This window comes from Protopterus annectens, chromosome 10.part0, assembly GCF_019279795.1.
Source record: "Protopterus annectens isolate FY-2018-M chromosome 10.part0, PAN1.0, whole genome shotgun sequence".
Classification (NCBI taxonomy): domain Eukaryota; kingdom Metazoa; phylum Chordata; order Ceratodontiformes; family Protopteridae; genus Protopterus; species Protopterus annectens.
In genome coordinates, this window is record NC_056744.1 from 1601326651 (window position 1) to 1601351147 (window position 24497).

The following is a 24497-nucleotide window of genomic DNA, read 5'->3' on the forward strand; positions in this document are numbered from 1 at the left end:
CAGCTGTAAGTATTCCCAAAGTACACCTTCTGCAAGACTACCATAAGTTAAACTGTTTCAAGATTGTATGGCAGAAAGGTTATCACAACAGCACCATTCTCTATAAATCATCTAGAAGAACATCTGCTTTAATTTCTTCCTTCCTTCCAGTCTGGTATATCCCATACTCTTATCAAATATTCCCCATCCTCTCATTTGTCTTCCTCGTTTCCAGTAATACTTTCCTGTCTTATTAATCTCCTATAGCTCCAAGTTAATGTGTCTGATCTTTTTGTATGTAGTGCACATATATGTAGCTAGAGCATACAGTTTAAAGTCAGGAAAAGTACAACCTGTTGCTGGGTATAGTTTAATTAACATAAATGGTTTAGAATTCCACACAAGATCCACAAAAATGTGCGCAGTTTATTAAAGTGTACAGTTTATCATTTAAATAACCTGATAATAATAAATGGTTAAATTATACTGAAGTAACAAACCCTTGAAGTTGGATATAACTTCTTTGCCATACAGGATATCAAGCTGTACAGTTTTTGATGCGAAAACATGTTTTCAAATTTTATTTGTTGATAAGGACTGCTCCCTGAAAATTTTCTTGGAATTAAAAATCCCTGACATGACATCTTGAAATACTGAACCTGTAATACCTCACTATGTTAATGTATAAGGTATTACATTCCCTTTCTAAATACCTCAGCAGGAATTTTTATACTTTCTAGAAAGACAAGTTATTAAGTAGGTGTTGCATGTGGAAAACTTTACATTGAGAATTAAAATGAGTTGCTGCAGTAGTGAGACCACAATGCAAGTAAGAAGCTGCTCTTCCAAGGAAGTTAGTTTTTCCTCTTACCCATAACGTTTTGCAGATGTATGTAATTAATTACCTAATACCTACCATGACATCATTTCATGGGTGCGACTATAGTGAAAATCCTGTCAAAACAGTGAAACTAAAAAAAAAGGCTAAAAATTAAACAACACTTACCCCAGAATTCATGAAGCTTGCACCAGGTGCAGGTGTAGCGTCAGTGACCTAACACCAAATATGGCCACCAAGCGATTCAGGTACGAGCTGTTTCCACCTGCACTACCTGTGTACGCTACGCCCGCACAGCTCCCAATGCCTGTATCCTAATCACCCCATGTGCAGCAGTGTAGCATGCAAATGAAGGCATATAGCGATTCAGGAAGTGGTGCAGGCATAGTGTAAGCATGCAGAAATGTAAACCAAAAAAAACAGTTTACATTTTTGCAAACATAAAATCTGAGCCATGACAGTGGACCAAACACATGTATTATACTGTTAATATATGCCAATGGCTAAATATATAGCCATTGGCATAAAAAAATGCACAAAATATGAAAAAGAACATTTAATATTATGCCCACACTAACGCGAAGTTAAAGCGCAGGGCATCGGTGCGCAAAGGAGATCACAATGAAAATAGAATTATATGGAATAAAACTGCAATGTAACACTTTTCATGATTTTCCCATAATAGTCAATGGCACGCATGCTACACCACACCATAGCGCAAGGGTTGCTAAGGGGCTGTGACAGTGTTCTGTGCGGTAACTAGCAATTAGTAGGCAATGCCATGCAAATGAGAGGAGTAATAGTGAATCTCAAATACCGCGCTGGTGTAAGGATGTACCTCACAGTGTAGCATTACAACACCGAGGTGTTCTCTGGAGATAACCATGACATCAAGAGAGGGGTGTGCCACCTTTGCTGTAAGTACATTGGAGCACTGCTAATCCGGTTTGCCTGTTGCTAAGCAAAGCTGCAGGATAGGGGTGTGTTGAAGAAGCCATAGCTTTGCTTAGCTGAGAGCACACTAGGTAACTGAATGTGCATGTGAACGTGGATGAAAATTCACTGTAAAACCGGTAAATGTCTGTGCGTGGCACACACCAGAGCAGAAACAGGAAGGATATGGGAAAAAGATAAGGAAATGCTGAAGCATGGAAATTGGAGTATAAATGAGTAGTTAACACCTAGGAACCCACAGTGGGCCATTGACAAAAGCTAATAAGGCTGCTAGCAGCTACCTGCAGAACAGGAAAGGGGAGGTGCTGTACTGCAAAGAAAACAGTACTGTCACAGCAGAACAAAGCAAAATTGCAGTAGATCAGCTACATAACACATTTCGCACCACATTCCTGGGTAGGGAAAGTACAAAACAAGAAAACCGGCAGCTGGATGCATGCCTGACAATGGGAGGGGATTCGGGTTGAAAAGTGAATTAAAGGGCAACAGATAAATCACGGCAGGCAAGCATAATTTAACACCAAAGGCCCCACAATTGCAGTACTCGCTGTAAAACCCATAATTAAGATACCCTGCAGCTGGAATTGCACATACGCACCCAATGACATCAGCAGCATCCATAGCACAATACTATAAAGTGTGAAAGCACCTCACACACACTTGTGTATTCCCATACACTCTGCACCATCGGTGTATACAGACGGGGAACTTTTAATATGTACATGTTAGGGGCTGCCATAGCTTTGATTCACCAGCATGTGTTGGAGACTGAAGGTGGTGTGGAGGATGATGCTGACAACCACCTCAGGCAACGGAGGAGGAGAAGAGTGTTCAGACCCAGGGTAACATACCAGGGGCTAAATGATCTGGAGATAGTAGAGCATTACAGGGTGGATAGGGACACCATACAGCAACTTGTTGAGCTGTGCCGGCCATGCCTCAGTGCCAGAAATAACAGAGGGGAAGCCATCCCAGTGGACACGAAGGTATGTGTAAGCTTGAGAATACTAGCCACAGGTACCTTTCAAAGGCCAGCTGGGGATATCCTGGGAATCTCACAGGCATCAGCATCCAGGGTACTCTACCAGTTCCTGGATGCCATGTTACCACATGCCAATGAGCACTTATACGTCCCCGAATGCAGGAGGAGTTGGCCAGCAATATGCATCTCTTCCACCATGTGGCAGAATACCCGGAGGTACTGGGTGTAATAGACTGCATGCACATGCACATCAAGTCACCACCCATTGAGCAGAGTAGGCAATACATAAACCGCAAGGGATACCCCTCCATCAACTGCCAGGTCATGTGCAATGCCCAGGGCATTATCATGAATGTCTGTGCTGGCAGCCCTGGAAGCTATCATAACTCCCACATCTGGCATGCCTCACAGCTGTATCATTTATTTGCCAGGGGGGATATCCCATATGGCCACCTGGTGGGGGATGCTGGCTATGCACTGGAACCGTGGATGATGACTCCCATCAGAAATGCGCACACACACATGCAAGAATGCCATAATGAGGCACACACACAAACCAGAATCAGCACAGAGCGTGTGTTTGGGATGCTGAAATCACAGTTACATTGTTTGGACATAGCTGGTGGATCCTTGCAGTACTCTCCAGGCACGTGTGCCCACATCTTCATAGTATGTGCCATGCTACACACTATGATCATGCGGAAACAGCTGCAGTAGGGACAGAATGGTGAAGGCCCTCACAGCCCACCACCATTGCCAAGGGCCCCACAGGCACAGAGGAACTCAGACCATGAACACCCTGAGCTAGCCCCAGTAGGCAGACTGAGGTATGCCCAGTATGCCCATGCCTTGGCAAAGAGGGAAAGTATAGCACACACACTGACAGTGTAGGCACCTACGGACTGGACACCCTTCTTCATCTGCACACACAGTAAACATGGATGGCACACACACAAGACCACCTGTAAATTGTCATGTATAGGCAGTCTACTGTGTGCATCCTGCATAGACAGCCCTCAACTATTGCACACACAACCGCTATTGGCACAAGGTAAGTCAGCACCTGAACAGTAAATTAAGCTATCAGCATGTGCTGATACTGTATGTATAAGTTCATAGGTACATAGGTAGGTACTTGGTTAACTGCCAGAGGCCATTCATAAGCCTAGCCAAAATGTGTCAGCTGTCGCCACCCCATTGATTAACTAACTGTCCCTCTGTGGAGCAGAGCTAATTGTGGGATCCCTGGGGTGTATCCACTGTTCCCCATCCACTCTGCAAGGTTTCCACTGGAGTGTTAGTGAGGGGTTCCATATAATGTAATCAGGGATGTAGTTCCATAGCATGGGTAGTATCTGTGACAGGAATCTGTCACTCCAGCATCTTCCAGTTATGGTTGTAGCAAGGTGTAGCTCATTACAGTGTGTGGCTCACTGTGACATGGATTCCCATAGGTGGAGCATATCCATTAAGCCTGACATGGACATGGCTTTGCTGGCCAGCATAGATCACCTCTGAGTAAACGAGATGCCACTGAGTAATGCAAGAGTCCATTCAGTCTGGCAGCATAGGACACATGTTTGAGGCCAGTAATCCTCTTGGCGAGGTACGTTCGTGGACCCTCCAGCTGTTGTATGTGTCTTCTGAGGTACATCCCAAATGGGTTATCATACTCGATGATGGGATTGATGAGTGATGAGTACAGGGGCACAATAACCTCAGTATGTCTAGATGCGAACCCTTAAGTAATCAGATGGCCTACATAGAAGAATGTCCTAATTACTTTGGAGCTATGATTGTCAAAGGAGAGATCACTATCTAATGTCATCCCCACATACCCATTACCTCGTCTGTATTAAAGTGGCTGCCACTCATGTGTTAATATGTGGGTGCTAAGTTTTCCTAAAGTGGAATGACCATGCAGTTTGTGGCCTTTAGCTGGAGGCCATGACTTTGACACCCTGTGTTGGTCTATGTGAGGCCCCTTGAAGGATGTCTGTGACAGCTAGACTGTCAATTATAGCTCCCAGTTTGAAGTAATCACCAAACACTGTCTGCTGTAGTCCACCTCTGTTTGTCTGTACCTCTGAAAAATATATGGCAAACAGTAGGGGGTCCCAGGACTGTGTCCTGTGGGACACCAGTTGTGACTGGTTAAGAGTTGGACCTGGAGGCTGCTAGGCTTACCATGTGAGTTCTGTGTGTAAGCCTGTTGGCAATCCAACCTGTGATGTATGGGTGTATGTACTGGCTGGTGAGTTTATAAATAATACCTAAGTGGGGAATGGTGTCAAAATCCTTGGCAAGGTCCAGGTAGTATGTGTGAACTACCACATCCCTCACCTAAAGTCTAGGTGACTGTAAGATGTCAAACAGGTTCAGTAGGCATGATCTGCACTCATTCAAGCTGACCTGGGTTGGGTCAAGTGTCTGGAAGTTCCCAATGTCTCTGTTAATGAGTTCCATGATGATACGCTCCATAGCCTTGTAGACCAGGCTAGACAGGCTTATAGGGCAATAGTTCCTGGGGTCCATTGTGGCGCCACCTTTGTGGAGTGGGATAATTGTTGCTGTGCACCACTCTGTGGGTATGTAGCCTGTAGAGAGGCTGGGTTTGACAGTGTGTTTAGGTGAGGGGTTAGTTCATTTGGAGCTCTTGTAAGACACAGCCTGGGACACTGTCCAGTCTCATTGAGGCTGTGTTTTTGGCTTTGGACAGGGCTGTTTTAACCTGTGTGTCGGTGATTGCCGGGGCCGTACATTCTTCTGGTATGGTTATGGGCCATTTAGGGGGTGAGAGGGGTGTGAAGTTTGCACTGAACCTGTCTGCCAAAAATGTTGGCAGTATCAGTTAGTTCAGTGCATTTTGTGCCAGTCTGCACCAAACCAACTCAGAGCAGATCTGAGAGTTCCCACTTAGGTTCTTGACATAGCTAAAGAACGCTTTGTGGTTATCTGTAGGGTCCTTGGAAATTTCTCTTTTGAAGCTAAACTTGGATGATTTCATGAGGGATCATAGTTACTTGCTGATACTGATCAGGGATGTCTGTATTTCTAGGGATTTTGCTGTTATCTGTACTAGTTAGCTCCTCCTATTGTAGAGCCTGTTTATGGCAGGGGTCCACCAGAACGGTTTCCTTTTCTTGGAGGAGTAAGTGTAGGTTTGACTTGGGATAGCACAATCCATGCATTCCTGCAGATGATCATAGAGTGCCTTTGTATAGGTTTTAGCATCTTGGACAGCATTGTCCATTGGCGTGGGGGCTGTGAACCTTTCCACCTCGGGCTTAAGCAGCGTGAAGTCTGCTTTGGAAAAGATTTTCACAGTGGTTTCCTTGTTCGGGGTTGTGGGTGGAATGTGAATATCCAGAGTGATTAGTCTAAGGTCTGATCTAACCAGCAAGGGGTTGATGTCGGGTGTGGAACACTGGTCGCCCATGTTGGTGATGATCAGGTCCAATATGTTGTTCCCTCTGGTGGGGGTGTAGACCAGTTGTTCCAGGGCGTTTGAGTTTAGAAATTCTAGGAAGCGCTGGGCAAGGGAGTTAGTACTTGAGTAGTTCTCCCAGTTAATGTTTGGGTAGTTGAAATCACCCAGTATTAGGGTGCTTGGTAGGACCTGCATATTTCCCAGTGTCTCCAGAAATGCGGAATGTGGGTCCTAGGTCATGGTGGATGATCTGTAGCAAGCTACAATTTGGATTGCAGTTTTGCCCATTGTCAGTTGCACTTAGATGATCTCTGATGCATCGTGCTGCTCCACTAACCTGGGGGTGAGAGTATCCTTGATGAATATGGATACACCCCCGCCTTTTGTGTTCCGGTCCGGGTTCTGTGGCTGAAAGGTGTGGTATGAGTTATAGCCTGGTAGTGCTGGGGTGCACTCTGGAGCCTTAAACCAGGTTTCTGTTACTGCACAGATATCAATGTTCTATATACTGAGGAGTGCCTTGAGTGTGTGCATTTTGAGGTTTAGACTTCTGGCATTGAGTAGCAATACCCTCAGTTTCTGGTTACTTGTACTATTTATGGTGGTGGGTTTGCCTTATGAGCCTTGCCTAAAATTCCACCTTGCCTAATATCCACCTCTCTACTATTGTTTGCAAACAATGACAGCTGTGCATGTGTACATGTTCTGCAAATGTGTACTAACCCTTGTTACAAGGCTGTGCCAAATGGCTATGTGCACACCTACATAGAGTGGATATTGACAGTAGAGACACACTGGTTGAACGTTTAGATTTGTGTAGCCTAACCTCTCATTGCTAGACTAACAGCTGCTTGGAAATATATTGACAGTACTGGTAATGAAACAGGGTGCATATTATCTTTAACTCCAGTGTGACATCTGCAGTAGGAGTGTAAGATGTAGGAAACTGCTGCCCATGTGTAATAGCTACTTCATAGGTGATGGCGTACACTACCTGATTATATCCTGATCATGTCGATAGTGGCAGCAGAGTCTACTGATATTTGACTCTATGTGGGGAGTGGGTGTCTGTGCCCAACAGAGCTCATAGTTATGTGAGTATATACCCAGACAAGGATACAGCCCTGTTCACACTTGCATCATCTGTAATCAACTATCAGGATGTGATGTGGCCCTCAGAGGGGGATTCCTACTAAAGGTAGCTACCATGTTCCTGTAATAGCTAGTGTTGCCATGTCCATAACACAAATATTTATATGTGAGCATCACTATCTAAAACATCTTCATAAGCAGTAAGTATACTAAATACAGTACGTGGTACTTGTAGTACTGAATGCTCATATGGGCATGTCCACTAGTCAGCTACTGGTGTTTACTAATATCAGCTTTGTGTATGTGGCCATCCTGAAAGAATACAATCTCTATGCCATGTACACTGCCAAACCTGCCTAACACCACACCCCACATATTGTCTGGGATACAGTCCATTCTACACCCATGACTGGACTAGACAGTCAAGAGGTGTAGGATAACACATGCATCTCATCATCACAACCAAAACATACCCTTACCAGAACACAGTAAGGACACACACACATGCCACCAGATATCACACACATCCACAGATGCCTCAAAGTATCTGGCCAAGCAAGAGGCCTCCCAAGTTGGAATAGACAGACAACAGACTACAAAGACTGTACAACATAGTTTGTATAATTGTGTCACACCTCAGAACACGTGGCCAGAAACACAGCCAACAGTAATTATTTGTGAATGCAAACCCTAGCACTATGTTACACACCAAGCTATATGAGGGCAAACATACTGTCAACTGCCTGTCTGCCATGATTAGCCACATACCCATACACTCAGACCACCTTTAGAACTATACACATGTCTCTGGGATATGCAGGACCTGTGATACAGTAGTCTGGACTGCATGGAAACACATGTAGGAACTGTCAGGTCTTGTAGCTCATGCAGGTATGTCCCAAGTCCTGGGTAGCTTTCTGCCATTGGCCAGAATGATGCAGCAGTACAGGGACAAGGATTGTATTCCACAATCATGTAATGTACTGGTGTAATTCAAAGAGTATCCAGCATCTCTCTGCCTGGGATAACATGGTTGCCAGACCATGATGCTTTTCCAGACAGGGCCTGCACCTGTCACCCCTGAGAATCTGGATACTAGTCCTCTCATCATGTCAGGTTCAAGTGAAAGTCCACTGGTGCAACAGAGACAGCCAAGAAATAAACTGTGAGTCTTGCTACTCAATGATACAAATCAGGTACTCAGTATGGACTCACTTATGGCAATCTGAAACATGAAGAACATATCTGTGCAGTGATTGAGATATGGTTCAAAGCTTTGGAGAGCACCCCTGCATGACCATGTTATAACACATACCTCACCTCTTGGCCATCATCCTTTATTGGAACACATGGGCCACAGGTGTGTCCAACTTCCTGAGGGATATGTACACCCCCCCATGCTAGTTGCACTTGCACAACGTAAGATGCATTATGCTGAGCAGCTACCTTTGTGCCAAAGTGTAATCCAAATTGCACCTTGTGACAGATCATCCACCATGCCTTAGAATTCCCAACTGTCATGTGCTGTAATGGGGAATGCCAGTTTTGAGACAGGAAACCATAATCAAGGCCACTCAGCTATCCCATTATAAACTGGGAAGACCCATCATGTACCAACACATGTGCTCAGTGCATGTTGGATTTCATCAACACCAGTGACCTGGATCACTATAGTCACACCAGCAGGGCTAACAGTATGCCACACATGGTCAGTCTTCAAAGCCAATGTTATGCTCCTTAAGAGCGAAGTGGTGACTGTCATGGCACCCATGCAGATGTACAATGCATGTGCAAATGCTGGGTCCTACACAAATGCACTTTAAGCATTCACATATGTGCAGTGATCGTGCCATTAAAACAGAAACAGAATTCAAATAAACACAAACATGAAGGCAAACCGGTGGTACCATGCCTTAAACTGTACCACAGAAGCTAGTAACTGTTGCAAGAGCAACACACATGAGTGGAAGTTGATCCATGGTCAGCGTCAGTAAGATGCAGATACACCATATAATGCCAAGCAAAGCTACTGTGAAACTAATCATTCATATATTATGAGGCCAAACACAGAGGATTCCATAGCTGTGTCATGAAACATAATGGCAACAACAAAACCTGCTGTGCTTCATAGCACTATGGCATGAGAAGCTCTGCACCTACGGAAATAGCACCTGTTTATCCAGATAGGGTCTTGGATAACATAAACACACTGTACCCCCCAACAGGTACACATTCATATATCCATGTACACTACAGAGCCCCTGTAACCACAACTATGCAGGTACAAGCTGCACTCTCTAATGCCATACATACAGGCTGCATGGGACCTGACAACATCCCAGGTGGTATCCTACACAAATGTCAAAACAATCTGCTCCCCGCATAAACATCATGTACAATCATAGCTTCATGTCAGGCTGTGTACACACTGAGTGGTGCACAGCAACAGTCATCTGTTAATGCTGTCAATATCCGAGGGACCCTGGCATGTGTACAGCTGACCTAGTTACAAACAGTTGTATCATTGCATTGCATAACACATAATGCAACTGTGTCAGTACATGGGTACTCTGCACAGTTGTTGTAGGGCTACGTACAGTCCACCAGTCAAAGGTTATTTGGTGTTGTACCATTACATGTCATACCACATGTATGGATGTGTGTTGGTGGTTTGAGGACATGGTGGTGTCTGAGGATTACATCCTAAAATGCAGCTTTTGACACTGTGACCTGCACCTGGCTCATCTGGTCTGTACATGTGAGTAGCCATTATGAATGTGGGGACACCACCATCTGGAGTGGTCCATACCAGTGTTATGGCCCAGATGTCTGGTTCTGAGTTATATGGTGGTAGTGCTATTGTGCACTACACAGCCTTCAGCCAGGTGTTCCTCACTGCACAGATGTCAATATTCCCCATTGTAGGTTCAACAGTGAGCAGCTGTGATTACAACAGCAACACATCTAGCACTGGTTAGCATAAGCATACAATGCAATTGTCTTCTAGGTGTCAGAGTATTATCCTGTGTTTAGGACATTTGCCTTGGAATGGCACTATATGGGCAAATGCGACCTAGGTATTATCACCACTCCCTTGAATCATGGATGCATGTGATCTGTAACAAAGGCTTGTCTTCTGTCAGTCATGTCATCCCAGAATGACAGACACTGGACAACCTCGTAATTACAGCAGGACATTGGCTCATTGTGTTGGTCAAGCAGTTACCATTCCTAGCATGACATCACTGCGAGTGGTAGTATTGTGCTTGGTATAGATTGATACATCTAAGGTGACGGACAGCAGCAGATGTTGTGTAGATGACCAGTGTCAGATATATGTAGTGCAGCGTTCCTGCTAACAGTGACAACTACTAACACCAGAGTCCATTACAACATGTTCTGTACATCTAACTGTATGAGCATGGCCACTGTGGCCTTCTGTGTTTAGAATCAGAGTGCATCCCAAACAGCCCTGTGCTACTAAGTATATGAGCATGCCCAGTATAACCTTGTGTAGTTGGACTCATAGTGCATTCCAAACAGCCCTGTGCTGCTAAGTGTGTGAGCATGCCCACTAACACCTTGTGTAAGTTATGTGCTTCTATGTGTATGAGCATGGCTATTGTAATCCTGTATAGTGATAGTAGTCGTCCATTCCACAGTTGGGCATACTCCTGTTCAGGATGGACTCCTACATTAAACATACAGGTTCACAGCTATGTACATATTAACTGTCAGCATCTCTGTTGATGTCCGCAATCCTAGAAGGTCATGATGACTGTCTTGGAATGTGTAATCTCTGTGGTGCAACTCGTAACTGCGTAGTACTGTAATAGTGATCTGCAGATAGGCAGGTGTTCTGATCCCACCACTGGCATGTGTGTGTCTGTCTGCCTGATGACAGAACAATCCTTTTTTAGAGTATTCACACTCCGTACAATTCCTACACTCAACTTTGGCAAGGCTGATGATGTCACCCACCTAAGAATACACCTCTGGGATTGCTGTGACCCAGTAATCTCGGTAGTGCATTCTGTAACTGTGTAATGCTGTAGTGTGATAAAGTAGTTAAGTTGGTGTTCTAATCCCAAACATGCCAAGTGTTTGTGTGTGTGTCTCTCTGCGTGAGGACAGAGCAATCCTTTTTTAGAGTACGCACACTCCGTACAATTCCTACACTCAAATTTGGCAAGGCTAATGATGTCACCCACCTAGGAATACACCTCTGGGATTGCTATGACCCAGTAATCTCGGTAGCGTGTTCTATAACTGCGTAATGCTGTAGTGTGAAAAAGTAGTTAGGTCGATGTTCTAATCCCAGATATGCCAAGTGTGTGTATATGTGTGTATCCATTTGCCTGAGGACAGAACAATGCTTTTTAGAGTACTCACAGCCCATACAATTCATATACTCAACTTTGGCAAGGCTGATGTCACCCACCTAGGAATACACCTCTGGAATTGCTGTGACCCAGTAATCTCGGTAGCGCATTCTGTAACTGCATAATGCTGTAGTGTGTTAAAGTAGTCAGGTAGGTGCTCTATTTCAAGGTATAGCAGGTGTGTGTTTGTCAGTCATATCCTGTGTGTTGGTGGCTTGAGTGTCTAGCCACTGGATGTGTTGAGGAGCGTGTTTTGTAGTTTCCCCTATATAGTGGCCATATATGTCACAATCAGCCAAGAGACTGGGTTGGCAAGACATACCTATACATTTGGCAATAGGCCTGGTGAGTAAAGTCAGCAACCCTAATATTACCCAGAATACAGTCTGAGCCCATGTGTCAGACAGAAACACACTTGCCTTGGGATTAACACCAGCACATAACACAGGAGCTGCTGGTGTTTACCTTTTCATTCTTTTCTAATGCTTTGGTGTCACGAGGTTTGTTCTTGGGATATATAATCTATATGTATGTATATGTATATATATATATATATATATATATATATATATATATATATATATATATATATATATGTATAGACATTAACATACATGCATCTATGTAATTGAATACATGTCCTATACTGTTGAATGGGTACATTTTCGTTATCGGGGCAACACTATTAATGCAATCATTCAGGTGTAATGCAGCTCATTAACATGCCTGTTGAGCACATGTCGGTATAAAATGTGTGTGTTAATAATTAAATGTTTAACGAAGTAACTAGTCTAATTTTACACACGTCTGCCTGACAGACGTGTTAAGGTACTGCATTACAGCAGAGCGATCAATTTAAAGTGTTGCCCTGGTAAGTCACACAGACAGGAAATCAGTAATAAGGAAATACTCGCAAATAACATGACATTCCTTTCTTCTGTTAATTAGGCATGACATGGTGATATGTACACTGCATGAAATGCCTAACATGAAGTAACTGCCTGTGCTTACAGTTTACAAAGATGTAGTCATGCTGACCATTTGTAATCAGACAGTTTTCAGTCCTCTGTGAGGTCTGTGAAATGATGATTAAAAGACAGTGAAATTGCTATGTATATGTTTGCCGTGAAGGGCTTACAAGACACAAGTTGTTAGGATTAGGCTTCAACTTGGACTAATTATGTAAAAGCCTTGTATAATAGCAACAGATGTATACATTGTAAACACAATTATTTCCGGGCTCAGCAATGCCTTCCGAAATCCATGCTTGACACTCTTAAAAAACAAACGATCATTGTTTACTGATTGTAATCCCATCCTTGCGGCTTAAAGAAGCCGAGTTAGTATAATTAGAGATGTTGAGGATCGGTATTTGACAATGAAAACGTTTTCTACAATGCCTTGTGGTTGTCTTTGGAATCTCTGGCAATTTTATTTTCGTAACTAGCTTTGGAGAATTTTATGAGGGATCTCAGCTTCTTACTGAGGCTGATAAGGGAGTTTTTGCATCCTGGAATTTTCCTCTTTTCTGCAACAGTTTCTTCCTTTTGTTGTAAAGTTTGTTTATGGCAAGGCCCACCAGATTGGCTTCCTTTTTTTGGAGGAGAGCGTCTTGGTTCTATTGGGGATGGCACGATTCATGCACAAGTGGAAATGCTCGTACAGTGCCTTATTGTAGGATTCAGCAGTTGAAGATAGGGTTAATATAAGTTGTGCATTGTTTAACCAATATTCCACTGCACTGAATGACTGCTGGGTGATGTTTTGGAGTTTCTGTAGTGTTGGGGTGGCACAAATCAGGGTGGAATTGTCCACATATTGAACTATGGAGGGAAGAGGGATGACAGTATGAAGATTGTTAGTCAAGATTATAAAAAGGAGATGACCCAGAATAGATCTCTGTGCTACTCCCAAGGTTACAAGCAGTAGCTGAAGAGAGATTTTGTTGGCATTTTACAGCTTGCTGGTGACCAGTTAGATATTGCTGGAACCAAGAAAGTGTAGAATGGCTAAGTTTAAGTTCCTAGGGTGTAGTTAAAAGTTTAGAATGAGAGACAGTATCAAAAGCTTTGGACAGCTCTAGAAATATGGAGGAAACTAAATTGCCTTCATTGCAGTGATGGTTAATATTGCTACTAAAGTTAACAAGGGCAGTGGTGGTACTATGATTAGGCCGGAAACCATGCTGAGTGTTAGCTAGAAGATTGTTGGTCATTAGATAGTTTAAGATTTGTGGATGGATGCACCTCTCTCAAGTATTTTAGATAATGGTGACAGTATAGCTATTGGTCAGTAATTTGATAATTCTGTCGAGTTTACACCTTTATGTAGAGGGATGATATGATACTTTCCAAATTTTAGGGACTTGTTGTTCTGAGATGGATATTCTGTATGGGAACTTTAGTTCTTTACATAAGTTCTTTAGTAAAGCTTTCTTTTCTTTTTATAACCACAGCCTTGAATCTATTGATATTGTCTAAGATATTATATACATTTAATGTGTTTTGGTCACTTTCTGAAGCATCTTTGTCTTGCAGCTAATTTTATTTGTAGTTATACTCTTTGCATTAAATTTGAAGGCAGGTAGTTTTGCACAGAATGAAGACTAACCCCCGGATTCATGAAGCTCGGCGCAAGGACAATGTTAGCCTTGCGCCGAGCATGCGGCGCAGAGATGGAGCAGCAGCACCATATGCATATTAATGAAGGCGCGCTGCCACACCGTCCATGTGCAGAGGAAATGTGCGCGAGTGCAGAGGGTGTGTTTAAGCGCTGCACGGAGGTGTGAAGATGCCCGCTACAGTTGCGCAGCCTAAACTGCTGACTAGTACAGCCTGCCTCTAATAGTAATCAATCCTGTCAGTGTCCGTGGATACTGAAATATATGCAAAGCATACAAGAGAGTTCCGCAAACACCAAAATAAAATCACAGGAGTAAACACACAAGCACGTAGCTGAATGTTGAGCCCCCGTCCTTAGAACTATTACATTTAAAACTCCGTGTCCGTATTTCATTTTTGTGCTGATTTTTATACCAAGTGGAAGCAAAACGGAGCATGTTTGCATGCCGCTGCCCTTTGCTAAGCCTAGCCCAATGGTTAGAGCAATCGCTTAATATCTGCCCATTCGCAGTCCGAGTCATCCTTGTCTGGACAGCCCAAAAATGTATGGGTATAACCTGGTTCAACCTACCATGTCATGAAAGATAAGTATTTGCGTGTACCTATGTGCGTGAAGTACAGCATGTGGAAGACCAAATATGCTAGGGTTGGCCTCACAGCCATAATGGTACTAGAGATATGTGGAGTAGGCAATGTGTACTGCTGTCTGTGCCATGGGCTAACAACCAGAGAAGGGATGGATGGTGTGTATGTGGATTTTGGGGGGGGTGGGTAATGTAATAATCCGCCAAGGGGAGAGTGGGTCGGATGTACAATAGGTGAACTGGAGGTATACGAAGGAGCAGTGGGAGAATCCAAAAGGAAACTAAAGAACATACATTCACATCCCCAATACACCCTGTCAGGTCATATGGCAGAACACAATCCCACAAACATATGAACATTAAAATGTATGATACACATGTACAGAAACGGTACCGGCTCACACCACATAATGGTTTGGCCTGAACTGAGCCATCCAACCCCTACACACCTGGATACATAATTGAATACCCATCATCCCCTCCACAGCACCCCCCCCCCTTGCTGAACGTCCACCAAAACCACCCATACCCGGGCTGCTAGCTTGGGCCAGCCATATCTACACATATCATCCATGGGACCAGACGACATCCCAGGCTGTGTACTACATGAACTACAAAATAAACTGGCACCTCACCTAAGTGTCATGTTTAGTCATAGCCTCACCTCAAGCTTCCCAGGATCCCAGGAACTACCGCCCCATCACTCTGATGAGCCTGATCTGCAAGGCCATGGAATTTATAAACAAAGACATTGGCAACCTTCAAACACTGGACCCCACGCAGTTTGGGTTCATGAAGGGCCAATCTTGTCTCCTGAACCTGATTGACTTCTTTGAATCAGTCTCCAGAGCCATGGACAAGGGTAAGGTGGTCCACACAGCCTATCTAGACTCACCAAGGCCTTTGACACCATCCCCCACTCTGGAATCATAGATAAACTTACTAAACCAGGCATTAATCCCTACATCACTCAATGGGTTGCCAACTGGCTTACTGACAGAACCCACACTGTAAAAGTAGCCGACTCCAAATCCAGCTCCAGACAAGTGGAGTACCTCAGGGTTCAGTCCTGGGACTGCTCTTGTTTGGCATCTACTTCTCTGAAGTACAGGCCAACACTAAGGAACTCTGGCTAACAAAGTTTGCAGATGACTGCAAACTGGGAGCCATTATTGAATCCCCAAATGATGTGGATATTCTATAAAAGGGCCTTACAGAAACAGATGTTTGGTGCCAGAGCCATGGGCTCAAGTTCAATTCCAAGAAATGTATAGTTATCCCCTTTGGGAAAAAACATGTACCCGTGAATTACCACATAGGTGGCAGTACACTAAACACCGAAAGTGTGATAAGAGACTTAGGGACACAGGTGGACAGTGGTTTCACCTTCGATAACCACATCGCCACAACAGTCAGAAAATCCTTCTATGTGGCACACCTCATCACTAAGGACTGTTCATCCAGAAAAAAAGAGGTCATTGTCCCATTGTACTCATCTCTTATTAGACCCATTATAGAATACAACGCCCCATTTGGTATGTACCTCTCAAGACATCTGCAACAACTAGAAAGGCCACAGAAATACCTCACTAAAAGAATCACAGGCCTAAAGCAGATGCCCTATGCTGACCGTCTAAAAAAACTCCATCTATACTCTGTCGCATATTGTCTACTCAGAGGCGATCTCTGCTTAACATACAAGGCCATGTCAAACCCAGAGCTGTTGGACATGCTACACTTAAAGAAATCCCAGTCCTTCAGAGACACACGCTCCAGGGATCTAAACCTTGTCATCACAATGAACAGAACATGCTGGAGGGATAGGTTCCTGACCCAGAGACTTCCCAGACTTTGGAATAGACTGCCCATACATGTCAAGCAGAGTGTCTCTTTGGCCCTCTTCAAAAGGAACCTTGATGATTGGATGGGAGACAGGAAATTCACCCTGGGGATCACGTCAGTCACCCTGCTAGACAGGGGTCCAGGGAAGTAAATACTGTGGGAAGAAATAGCCAGGGAATTGTTATGGCTAGGCTTGTATAGGCCCTAGGGCCGATAGCCTAGTACCAACTTATGAACCTATGAACCTACCAAAACAAAACTCATGCTGTTCTATCCAACTAGAGTTGCAGACCCCCACCCATCATTCAATATATCATCATCAAGCCACACAAGTATTTTTCTGGCTTCCCAAACAAAATTACTTGGAGTGGTCATTGACCATAATATGAAATTCAACATACACATATCACAGACAATAAAAAAGTTCACAAAAAATAGGAACCCTGTACAGAAATCAGCACTTTCTAACCAAATCGTCAAAGGACACTATAGCAAAAACCCATAATTCTAGGCTACTATACATCTTAGAAATTCTCACAAATATTAAGAAATATGACATAGCAAAACTCGAAACTTGCTATAATAAAATTGCAAAGTTTGCTACAGAATAAAATTTCAGATCCCATCATTGTTTGGCTTTAAAACAACTATCAGAAACACAGAAGAAAATCCCCAAAGAATGAACTGTGCCTGCAAGCCAACAACAAATGTAACTGAAGAAAACAAGGCACAGAAACACGACTGAAAACATAAAATGTTAAAAGTTTAATGAGGTAAGCACTTTCACACCAAATACTAGTGCTTCTTCAGGAAGCATAAAATGTTAAAAGTTTAATGAGGTAAGCACTTTCATACCAAATACTAGTGCTTCTTCAGGAAGCATAAAATGTTAAAAGTTTAATGAGGTAAGTGGTTTCACACCAAATACTAGTGCTTCTTCAGGAAGCATAAAATGTTAAAAGTTTAATGAGGTAAGCGCTTTCATACCAAATACTAGTGCTTCTTCAGAAAGCATAAAATGTTAAAAGTTTAATGAGGTAAGTGGTTTCACACCAAATACTAGTGCTTCTTCAGACCATGGTCTGAAGAAGCACTAGTATTTGGTGTGAAAGCGCTTACCTCATTAAACTTTTAACATTTTATGCTTCCAGTCGTGTTTCTGTGCCTTGTTTTCTTCAGTTACAGTTAAAACAACTATCTTAGCTTGAACTAACAAATCTACTTGCTTATAATCAGCTCACCTTCACCCATCGAATACTAAATCAGCCAGAAAAAACACCAGTACTTCAAAATCTACTAATACACTACTCCAGTAACAGGGTATTGCGTTCCACTAACAAATCCTTCTTAACTATATCTAAACCTAACAATGCAGCTGAAGTTTCACTTTACTCAAAATGCATAGTGAAAACTTGGAATTCCCTGCCATTAAATATCAGAACAACTACTAACACTTCCAACTTAAAAAAAACCTTCTCAATCACACCTCCCTGAATCCTGGACCTGTTCTTGCACAAACCCTGGAGTAGCTGTCTTAAGGCAGCTAAAATAACACAACCAGTTATTTTTGTATTTGAGTAGTATACCCGATTAAGCATATGTGTACTTAACTTGCTTGTTTTTTTTTACCTTCAGTCACAGTACTGCTGTTCTTTTTCTTCCTACCGAAACTATATGGTTGTATTAGTGAAATGTATAACATGTATTTTTCATTTTATGCTTGTATCTGAGATTGAATCAACATTTGTATCTGTACATTGTATATGTATCGTACTGTTTATAAATGTGGAGCTTTTCTCCCTGGGTCTCTAATAAAAAAGGACAGTTTGTCCAGTCGGACTTTCCCAGTAAAGAAATGTAAAATAAATAAATAAAATAAATATTGATCTTACCTAGTCTGATACCCACATATTTTGAAGTTGCTGATATTTAAAATATGACATGCTTATTCCTGTAGCTGTAACTGTCTATCCCAACATACAGTGTTTGAGTAGGGTTACCACCTTTCATTGTGGCAAAAACAGACAGAAACCTCACCCTTTGCATCCACCATAGCCCGAATTCTCTCCACCCATTTCTCCACCCACATTCCCACCCATACTGTGACATCAAAGATTATGTCAGTACAAGGTGGAACGCCTTCTTTTATCTTTTTCCCTGTTTTAGGAGGTCTTGTACTTCCACGCATTAGTGATGCTTTTCATAAACACATTAATTTAAAGCTGTTAATTTTCACAAACTCTGGCATTCTAATTATTCAGATAAACATAATACAGGAGTTTGTGCAGTGCTTTGTGGAATACCAGAGTATCATTATGATTTCCATATAGTCCAAAAAAATACCAGATAGGTGGCAACACTATGTCTGAGGGAAATGTCACTAACTTTCTTGTAGTGGTTTGTAATCTGGAAACAAGTGCATTTTTCTCCAGCATCTCTTTCGGTACTGGCATATCACACTGTTGTTATAATATGAAGACTGAAGTTATCTGCTAACCAGCTTGAGTTTATTATATTCTTAACAGCAGTGGGTCACGTTAAAGTCCTTGCCTGAGTTCTCATAAAACGGGCAAATACTGCCAGTATTGGTATAAATAAAGTAAGTAACAGGTGGAATGCTTGCCTAAAACCTCTTATCACTTTATAATGGCTGTGAAATCAAGCTTTTGATGCATACCAATGCTGATGGCTGCTCATAAAAGAATTTTGCACCATCTGCAGATTTTTAACCCACAGTAAAATGTTTGCAACACTGCCCAAATCAAGTTTTGAAGGCTTTCTGCCATTTGAAAGGTGGATATTAATACAGTCAAAATAGTAGAAGTTTTGACAACTGTTTTGCATTTAACCACTTGAGATACTTTTTTTTTTTTTGACAAACCTACATTGTGTCGGATTGGCTAGTGTGGGTATAGCATTTTCATTTCTCTAGTTAAAATCTTCACCATGATCTTTATTTTAACAAGTAAAAGTGATCTGTTGTTAGCTGGGCTGGTGTCACCTTAATCACCTTTCAAGAAAACTATAGCTGTGGTAAGTCTACATGACTTGGGTAATTTGACATTCTCCTCTTCTTCTTGGAAAAGTTGCTGAATTCTCGGTGAAAATGTGTTTGAAAGTCTTATTAAAAAGTCACAAGGCCCCCAGAAGCTTCCTTCATTTCAGATTATAAATCCTGTTGTTTCATTTAGAGAACACTTATGTTATATAACTGTACTTTGTCGAAAGTTTATAGTTCCCCATCAGTTGCAATATATTTACTATACATGTTCTAAAAGTCATCACATAAGGTGACTGATATGTTGACACCTAAATCGTTTCTGACTTTTGGTATATTTAATAGTTTATTGTATGTTCCAGTTACCTTTCAGCCAGGCTGTCTGAATTTTTTTTATTTGATCCCCATAATTCAATAATGTATCTTTATTTTTCTTGTATTTCTCATGTCTGCAGGTAAATAACATGTCATTTCTTTTTAGTTTACTTCAGTTACCAAAGCTACTCCCTGTTTCTGTGTTAGTTCCATTTTATTCATGTTTTACATATTGTTTCTTGTAGACACTGTTGTGCTATTGTTGTCTCTAGCCTTTTAATTTTGCTTAATTTAATTACCCATTGTTTAAGATGCATTTTAAATACTTTCAGTTTTGCTTTCCGTGGAGATCCCTGGCTTATGCTCATTTCAACAGAATTGGACTTGATTTCTATGAGATGGTGGTTACATTCATCACAAGTACTCTAATTATATGCAGACAGGGTTATAATCCGATAAGGAGCAAGGAGTTACTTCAGTTACAGCTGTTGTATGGATTAAACAAAAACTAAACAACCAATAGGCCAGATGACTAGAGACGCCAATACTGGGGTCTAAATATATATACTCTTATTCTCTGGACTGCAGTGTATACCACTAAATGACAGATCCCATGACCTGTCTCATCAGTTGCAGGCAGTGTGAACTTCAGATACACTGTGTTCCAGCGGGGCTGAGTATATTTGTGTGTGTGTGTGTGTGTGTGTGTGTGTGTGTGTGTGTGTGTGTGTGTGTGTGTGTGTGTGTGTGTATTGACAGAGATAGATAGATAGATAGATAGATAGATAGATAGATAGATAGATAGATAGATAGACAGATAGATATATATATAGATAGATAGATAGATAGATAGATAGATAGATAGATACATAGATAGATAGATAGACAGGTATGAGTTTTGCACTGTGTTGAAGTGCCCGCCCAATACAGCAGCATTGTAGAGATCTGAACAACTTTCAATCAACCTTATCAAATTAACTAATGATTCTGAGTCATCTTTATTAGGGACATAGAGATTATTAAGAAAGGAGACAATTTTGAGTGTGGTACTTGCCTACAATTCAGCTGTGAATTCCATTTGCTTTAGATTAAAGCAATTGCCACACCAAATCTCATTTAGCTGTGGGAGTACAACTGGCAATTCAACCTCCACCCCAACTATTTACATATCTTTGGCAGCCTATGGGGTATCTTTGTTGCTCAATTTGGTTCTTTCCTGTCCACTGTTGTTTGCATATACATCTACCTGTGATGGGAGTTCCCAACTAATGGGACACCAAGAACTGCAATATCTTTAGACTTGGCCCAAACAAGGGAATTCTTAATATCTGTGTCTATGAACTCACAAAATTTTCTTACTATTTTCAAGTATCTTATACCTTCTCTTTCAGGACTCTACTGGGAATTATTAGTTCGTACTATCACTTTCTCAATAAGTGAATACTTCTTTAACCTGGATGACACTAAGGAGCACATAAACAAACTAAAATATGCTGAGACTACTGTAAAACATACTTAACCAAACACGAATGTCAATAAATGAAAATTGTTTTATTAGATGAAAATTGTTTCTTTATTAATTATGTGACGTGTTTTTAAGCATTTAAAAGTGTGTTAATATTTTGTGAATTTAGTCTGAAAATTCTTGTATAAATGTGAGAAGATTAAAGTGTTTACGTTTGATAAAGTGACTCTCATTTATTGGAAACTGTGAAGTTGGCCTGGCAGTTTTCTTAGAGGATTAAGGAGCTCTTAATAAGCTGTTTCCTGAGTTTTTTTGTATCAGGAATGCATGGTTCAAGTCCCTTTTCCTTCCTATGTATTTGTTTTTTAATTTAAATATTTTTAAAATGAATCCTTGCTGTCTTGTGATGGTTCAGAGGACTACTATCCTCTGTGGGATGGAGAAAGTTACAGGGTTTGAATTTGGTTTAGCACCTTTTACGGCACACTACTTATCCCTGGTGCCAAGTAATTCCCCACACCTTTTTTTTTTTTTAAATATGTGCCTTTAAGGCACACCATATTGACTATCTCTAGTGTCTAATGTTCCACTATTCTCTTATCCCCTTAGTGTATAACTGTAGCTCAAGAATGAATATAGAGTTTTCTCTGATATTTAGTGTTCCATTTGCCCGCAATACCCACAGTATTTAACTGCAGCTCAAGCATGAGTATAGTGTTTTCACTGGTGTCTGTGTTCCCCTAATCCCCTGATCACTGTAGCGTTTAAGTGCTGCTCAGACTCAAGTTTAGAGGTTTCGCTGGTGGCTTGTGGTTCCACTTACCCAATGTAGCAGACTCTGTGACTCTTCTTGTTTGTCTAGGAGTGTATGGAGGCATGAGAGCCACCCCAACCCAATCACACATGTACACACACACACACACACACACACACACACACACACACACACACACACGCGCGTGCGCATGTGCACACACACAAAATAATGCCCTCCAAGCAAGGGAGCCCGCAGGATTTTTTGCAGGGGGGTGCAAACCCAGAGCCCCGCCCATGCAGCCCCACCCCCTCCACCCACACAGCCCCACCCCCCACCCACGCAGCCATTCCAGTGTTCCATTACTTGGATATTTCTTCCCATTTGTCAGACACTGTTCAAATCTCTCAGTGTGCATACTGTTTTATGCTTTACTTCTACAATGATTACAGATATCTGGATTTCATTTACAACTTTTATTTCAAATTTTATAGCACAGACACTGATAGACATTTACTAAACCTAAACAAAGCAATAGTCTTACAATGAAAACAGACTTAGCATTAAAACTTCTCTACCTTTGAAATCCACATTCACTGAAACAGCATTGAAACCCACATTCAAAGAAAATGCATCTGGCCAGTGGCAGGGTAAGTTTACCTTTGGGCTGTTTTCAAATCATAGGCTCCTTGCACACATTTTTAGAACCATGCAAAAGATCTTTGATTCACTTTTCTGACTGTATTAATTATACTATATAATAATTGAATTACATCCCTTGTATAATGCAGCACCACTTGTTAGAGTGTGTTTTAAATTTATAGTTCTGAACATTTTTCCTTTAAGCAATGAAACAAATCATATGAACCAATAATGACAACCTGCCCAATTCAGAACATTTCAACCATAATGGGCCACTCAAACTTCTGTCATACAATCCACCAATATCAATCAATATGCAGAATCACTGCAGAAGTAAAAGTCATCTGAATAATTCCACATTAAAGAGATCTGAAACCAATGAAGAGGTTGTTGCTAGAAAATAACTTTATATTTCAGTGTTTCATTTACAAATTCAGTGCTGTTGCCCTTGAAGAATAAATTGCCTATGTTACATTAAAAGAAATGGTAAGCTGGTATATTGCAATAGGGAATGGGTGGCAAGCTGAAAAACAGGTTCATAGTTATTAGGTGTCTCATCCAAAAAAGGACATACTAAGGACTACAGTACCATATACCACCTTATAATACAAATGCATATGCTGTAGGAATAGAACCTACAGCCCTTTGCATCAAGATGCAAGCATGCTACCTGCTGTGCTAACACTGCTTTAACACTCTATACCACAATAATGATACCACTTGCAGAACAGAACAGTTGCACATTTTAAGCACTTAGCATGAGCAGCAGTAACCTTTGCTTCCCTTGAAGCTCACAATTCCATGAAAAATGCACTTGAAAATAAATTCCACCTGCTAGATCTAACTAGGGCATTTCTCTCTCTCTCTCTCTCTCTCTCTGTGTGTGTCTGACTCCGTCTGTCTCTCTCACACACACACCTCAATTTCTTAGTGCAAGAAATCTGGACAAAGCCTAAAATAAACAGGGACAGATTATAAATATTGCTTTCCTGAACTTATAAAATTGCTAGAATAACAGGATTTGTGTTGGTATGCATTTTTCTAAAGGATATGATGTCTAAAACTATTTAGCAACTTCAATCGTTTTAAGGAGGAATATGGGGCAAAAATCTGGACATTCTGCAAAAACCTGGACAGTTGAGGGGTATGCTACCTCCCTTTTATACATACAGGCCCCAAACTAGGGACACATTTAGAAAGTTGCAGAACAGGATTTGTGTTAGAATGAGTTTCAAACTTGATATCCTTCAGAAAATATAAATGCATGTCATTATTTTAGTAACTTTAATCCTTAGCTCATCCCAGTGATTTGTCAAAAACAGAATTTATATGAGGAACAGACCAAAAATATAATGCAAAAATCTGGACATTCTGTGAAAATCTGTACAGTTGAGAGGTATGAGTCAGACACATTCGTACCCCTACCTCCTTAGAAAGTGGATAGAGCAACATGTTTTGCATTAGTATGCATTTTCTGAAAGATATGAAGTCTAAAGCTCAAATGTCTGCCATTATTTTCTGAGTTCAGTCCTCAATGATTTGCCAGAAAAACACAATTTTGAGAAAGAAACCAAAAATATGAGGAAAAATCTGGATAATTGCATGGTATGACCCTCCCA

General features: G+C 41.6%; 1 protein-coding gene across 4 annotated transcripts in view; it reads left to right on the plus strand.

Annotated features, from left to right (window-relative positions):
• The window catches only part of LOC122813774 (sulfotransferase 1 family member D1-like), a 506318-nt gene that overhangs the window by 412206 nt on the left and 69615 nt on the right, over positions 1 to 24497 (plus strand). The window lies entirely within an intron of this gene.